Source organism: Callorhinus ursinus, unplaced genomic scaffold (assembly GCF_003265705.2).
Source record: "Callorhinus ursinus isolate GAN/ISIS: 27379988/994484 unplaced genomic scaffold, GSC_fseal_2.0 scaffold59, whole genome shotgun sequence".
NCBI classification, from domain to species: domain Eukaryota; kingdom Metazoa; phylum Chordata; class Mammalia; order Carnivora; family Otariidae; genus Callorhinus; species Callorhinus ursinus.
In genome coordinates, this window is record NW_027397121.1 from 3,785,691 (window position 1) to 3,791,690 (window position 6,000).

Below are 6,000 nucleotides of genomic sequence, written 5' to 3' on the forward strand. Positions count from 1 at the left end.
TGTATCATTTGGTCTCATCTCCCCTTGGATTTGATACCCTGTGTTATATTTTTGTTGTCTGTTATCCATACCTACAATATGCGCTCCAAATATATTTGTTCTGTGAAGGAAAGAAGCAAAAGCAAAGGAATTGAGTACCTGTGATTGTGCAATTCAATCCATTGGAATTGAGTTCACAATGTGGATGTAACCATCGAAGTCGTATACAGAGAAAAAACAAAACTTTTAAGGTGTTTATAAGTATGAATGTGAATTATACAACCATATTTATTCACATAAAGCCTTTACTTTTTTATTTGCTCAGTTCTATGGAACCCCAAGGTGCTTGGGACTACGGAGGACACAAAGGAATTGTATATGCTATCAGTGTAATGTTCATCATAGATGGAATTGATTTATCCAGTTAATACATTTTGTAAGATAAGTGAAAGGGCTACAGTGCATTACTAGGGCTAATTCCACTGTCGAAATCCCAATCATAGCCCTTAAACTTGCAAATCTACATATTTCATTTGAGAAAGGGTGCTTAAACGCTACTGCAGAAAGACCCCCGCCCCGCCCCAGGCCAGTGCTTCTCAAAGTATGGTACCTGAGCCAGCAATAGCATCACCTGGAGGTTTGTTCAAAAGTGCAGAAATGCAAATTATCAGGCCCCACCCCAGCAAGCCCACAGAATCTGAAATTCTGAGGGTGAGGCATGGCAATCCGAGTTTTTTAAAAAGCCCTCCAGGTGATAGGGGCACCTGGGTGGCTCAGTCGTTAAGTGTCTGCCTTTGGCTCAGGTCATGGTCCCAGGGTCCTGGGATCGAGCCCCGCATCGAGCCCCGCATCGGGCTCCCTGCTCGGCAGGAAGCCTGCTTCGCCCTCTCCCGCTCCCGCTGTTTGTGTTCCCTCTCTCGCTGTGTCTCTGTCAAACAAATAAATAACTTAAAAAAGAAAAAAAAGCCCTCCAGGTGATTCTGATGCAGGAAGCTTAAGTTTCAGAGCTACTGCCAGTAACTCGGGCTGGCTGCCCTTTGCAAGGGAACCTACTCCCCACTCTTCAGGGATCCTTAATATCTATTGGTTTGCTTTGCCATTACCCTAATACAGATGGAACGTAAGGCCCATTAGACAAAACATGAACCAGACCTGTTCCACAGAACTGTGATGTCAGTTTTCCTTGGCTTTGCATTTGGTCATTTAAAAAAAAAAGAAAAAGAAAAGAGTATTGCTTCATGAGCCACACTGGTCTCTGAACTTTTCCCTTTTCTAGTAAAAGTACAAATTCCAGCTGGAGTTCTTGACCAACAACATCTTTCTACATAAGTTGCTGTCTTCTATGCTGTGCTGAGTTCCAGAGATAAGATAAATAATTTACCAAATGTAGGTTTCTGATTACTCACTCTATTAGCATTTAGAGCGGAGAGCTCCAGCCCCTGGGGAGTTTGATTCGTTCAGATGCAGCCCATCTGCTTTTGTTTTTTTGTGGGGTGTTTTTTTTGGGGGGGTGGGGTTGCCTGGAAAAGCCAGGGAGCTCCCAGCATCCCACACATACTTTAGGGATGAACTGCCTAAATCTTAAGGGTTTTACTGGAAATTGGGGGAATGCTATTTTCTTATTTAAAAAAAACACACAGCTGCTAAGAGACTCTTTCTTCCTCCCTGTCCCCTCTCTCTTTTTTTATGCTGAGTAAAAACAAAAGTCCACAATTCATTTTCATTTATTATAAGAAAAAAGATAGCTGAAAGGGTATTTTCAATCTTGTGCAATTTATTTATCCCAAATTTATGCTGCACACCACAAGAGTAATTTCAGGAAATTTTATAAAGGGGATGCAGTAGAGTTTCTCCTAAATCAAGTGACACTGTTGGCGGGGGGCAGACAAAAGGAGCAGCCTGTTACATCAAAGAGTCATCCTTCACTCACACAATTTCTAAAGTATTGTGGCAATGTCAGTAGTGACAGAAGCAATAGGTTTGTGCCTGTAGTTATTCTGTGGTCTCTTTCTGGATGGTATATACATGTCACTATTATTTTATACAGTACTTAAGAGTAAACTGGGGTACAAAAGAAATCACAGCAAAAACAGCTGATTCTGTGGATTGTCTCTTGCAAAAGCAGAGGAAAAAACTGAGATAAACCGAAGAAGCAATGTGTGTGATATGGAATCCACGCTCTTTTGGTTCCTTCAAGATAACGTGATCAGCAACTTACTTCATCCCTTTTGAAAAGAAATAACTGAACTGCCTGTCTGGATGGTATACCATAGCGGTGAGAGGATCTTATTTTGGAAATCTCTGAGAAAAAGAAATTGCATTTAGTCTCTGCATTTTGTATTTTCATGGACTGTCTTCACGCAAAATCAAGATTGCACATCCCACTTCCTCCAGTGAACACCCTGTGAATGAGTAAAACAGTAACACGATGACATCTTACTACCTGACTATTATTTTCCTGTCAGTGACTTAGTAAAAAGCTGATAAAAAGCTGATGTCTCCCAATACCAAGTTGTACTGAAAATCCCTTGCATGGAAATGGAAGTTGGGGTTGCTTTGGGGAGTGCACCTAGCTGAGCAATGAGCCCAGGTACAAAATCACATTAGATCGGGGATACCCCTACAAGGTAAGGTAAGGACACAAAAGGAATTCCTTGGGCTTCACAGCTCTGGGTTGGAAGCAATTCAAGAGGGAAAGGTGTAAAAATGGTACTTGCTACCTATTTTGTGTTCCTCTGGGAGATTAACCTACTTTCTTGGCTCATTTTCTTCTTCGTACATCAGTTGGTCAAAAGCTCTGGTAGCTGGCAGCCTCAGATGACTCCGTCTGCATCTGTCAGCAGAGTTCCAGGCCTCTCCGGGACACACAGGGTCATTTACCTCCATTTCCTCTGCTTTCTCCCCACAGCAGGTAAAAAGGCTGCCTCAACCTTCAACACATTCTCCCTTGTCGTAATAATGTGCAAGCCCAGGACGGCGAGTTAATAGCTGGAGCGTGCGCTCCTTTTCTCTTTTCCTGTCTTCTGACATATCCAAGAGGCTGGAGCGGTAAATCTGAGAAAAGAGGCATGTATAAGTACACACACACACACACACTCACTCACTCAGGAGGGGAATTTGGACCCAGCCCCTTGCTCTCCACTCCAGCTTCCCGTCTGCTGCATTTTAGAAGGTTTCATATTGCTCCTGCAACATTTTTTTGGTTGGTTGGAGGGCTGCATAAAACACAACCTTCCCTGCAGACATCAAAGCGTGTCTCCTGCATAGCAAACTCTCCATCCAGCCTTTCGTCTCTCCGGCTACATTCCAATTTAACTGGGGCTGCCTTGCATGATAATCAGGCCTAATTACTGCTTTATCCCTTGATTGTTGTGCTGAGTTCTGGAACTGGCGAGCTTTTCTCAGTTTGGTCCTGCCTCTTCCCGCACTCTGCCTCCTGTTATTTAGCACACCCATCTGAGAATTAGCAGATTGAGCCTCATCGTGTACGAATGGTCGGAAAGGGCAAGACTGTGCCTTTGGGATCTCATCGCGCTGTCCACCTAGGAAACTTGAATACCCTTCACGACTGTGGGAAGACCTTGCCATGGACAGGATATTCTGAATACCTCAGGAGGTTTAAAGAGATTTATTACCAGGTTAAAGAGTAAAACAGGCCATGAGATGATATCCTCGTTCCCCAGAGCTATTTTCCTACCTTTTCTCTTACCGCACACACACAAACACCAAATCGTTTACGAAACGTTGAAACCAGAAGGAAAGGGACATCAACAAGGACTTCTGGAAACTTCCCGCCAGTTCTTTCACTTTGGTAAGATGCATTTTGAGGCCTTAATTCTAGAACTGAAAAAGGCATCACAGGCAAATAATTGAAAAAATGGGGGATCAGGCAATCCCGTTTACCTCCAACTTAAACCATCCAGGTAGACGATAATATATTTTACTGTAAATTTCTTTTTAATGTACTATTGCATACATTCTCTGAGTGCCTACATGTGCCAGGCACAGTGTTGGGTGCTAGGGACTCCCAAGACAAAATGACACAACTCTTGTTCTCAAGGTGAACAAGCTGAGCTTTAAAAGACTCCAGGCAGGGGCACCTGGCTGGCTCAGCCTGCAGAGCACGTGACTCTCGATCTCGGGGTCGTGAGTTTGAGTCGTGAGTTTGAGTCCCACGTTGGGTAGGGAGATTACTTAAAAAAAATAAATAAAGGATTACAGGCAGTTAGATGAGGGGGACTCAGAAGACTGGGAAGGTCTAGATGCAATCATTTTTCAAAAATATAATCTGAGCGAAACAAAATTGACCTTGAGTTGATCATTGTGGAAGCGAAGCTGGGTTTTGAAACATGATTGCTCATTATTACTATTTTGTCTATTTCTTATGTTTGAAATATTCCATAATAAAAAGTCAAAGAAAGGAGTGTAATCCGGGAACCATAACCTGTAGAACCACCTGGCGGAAACTGGTTGAAATGCAAGATTTTCTGGCCCCACCGAATCCTAGTCAGTGTCTCTCTTTTTTTTAAAGATTTTATTTATTTATTTGAGAGAGAGAGAATGAGATAGAGACAGAGAGCACGAGAGGGAAGAGGGTCAGAGGGAGAAGCAGACTTCCTGCTGAGCAGGGAGCCCGATGCAGGACTCGATCCCTGGACTCCGGGATCATGACCTGAGCTGAAGGCAGTTGCTTAACCAACTGAGCCACCCAGGCACCCCTAGTCAGTGTCTCTTGATGGGGCTCAGGAATCTGCATTTTAAACAAGGTCCTCATGCAAATCCAATGCCTACTGAAACTGTAATTCCTTGGCAGGGGAGACAGTCAGTGCCAAGAGTGGAGGCTTAGGAAAGAAGAAAAACCATTTATCTGCGAAGAAAAACTGCCCTGGAAACCACTTAATGAGATCAGACGATTTCAGAACTGGAAAGAGGATCCTGAGGCTAGGCCAGAGCATCTCAGATTGCAAGGTGCACAGGAATCACCTGGGGATCCTGTTCAAATACTATAGGTTGGGTAGGGCCTGGAATTCTGCATTTCTAGCTAGCTCCCAGGTAAAACCTCACTACGGGTCTGGGGATCACACGTGGATTAGCAAGGATTCGTATTTTACAGAGAAGGAAACCGAGGCTCCGGGAGAATAGTACTTGCTCAGACTTGCAAGCATCCCAGTGCACCCCTTTGTGCTGCTGTTGGCTAAGGAGGCTGAACCCATGAAGGAGCCTCTTACCAGCGGGGTATGGGAAGCAGGCTACCTTCCATGGGGTTTGCAAACGTGGGCCAGTCCTGGAGCTGAGCTGCAGTACACATTTCTCCTCAGCACCACAGGGGTGCTGTTCTGCCAAGTCTGTTACTTCTTATCATCATGACTGTATCTCCCAGGTCTGGGCTCTTGAATTCTTCTTGGAATTCCATGAGACTTCTTGGGTAATCATTAGATCTACTGAATTCATGACCCTGCGCACTGACATGTGCCAGGATTTTAGCATATTTTCAGTCCAATGCTAGTGCATCGAGCACGTTAGCTCTCCTGAGTTGCAAAGACAATACGGTTTATAATCTCTTAAATATACTCCGTGGTATCAGGATTGGGGAGCATTCTTTGACACAGGAAATCCTGTTTCACACAGTGACTGGTAAACTCAGAAAACATTATCCCAGACCTGGTACAGATTCAAATATCTTTCCCACTCTCCCTGAAGGACGGATAAGATAGTTTATCATCCTTAATGAAAGGGGATGCTTGGGCCGGGGGCGGGGGGGTACTTCCTAACCTTTGAGGTTGAGGTCAGAGAGGCTGTTCCTGCCCTCCGTTTCCCTGTCGGTGACAACTCAGGACAGGGCAAGGCAACTAAAGAACTGAGCTGGGGGCATGTTTTCTAATCACTAATTTACAGGTAGTGAAAAACTATAGTAGGATATTTGGACTCAAATTTCTAAATAAAAATGCTACTAGAACCTCCCTCCGAAGACACACACACACACACACACACACACACACACACACACACACACACACACAC

The 6,000-nt window shown here is 44.2% G+C and overlaps 1 long non-coding RNA gene across 3 annotated transcripts in view; it reads right to left on the reverse strand.

Annotated features, from left to right (window-relative positions):
• Positions 1–1,735: 1,735 nt before the first annotated feature.
• LOC112816043 (uncharacterized) overlaps positions 1,736–6,000 on the reverse strand; it is a 9,610-nt gene continuing 5,345 nt past the window's right edge. The window contains exons 4-6 of one of the 3 annotated variants that reach the window (XR_012375946.1): positions 3,084–3,822; positions 2,732–3,033; positions 1,736–2,381 (exon numbers count right to left, since the gene is read on the reverse strand). This is a non-coding gene — a long non-coding RNA (uncharacterized lncRNA). Of the gene's footprint in view, positions 2,382–2,731; positions 3,034–3,083; positions 5,958–6,000 lie in introns of those variants that run through there. The other 2 variants (XR_003206109.2, XR_012375945.1) reach the window with 2 other exon arrangements.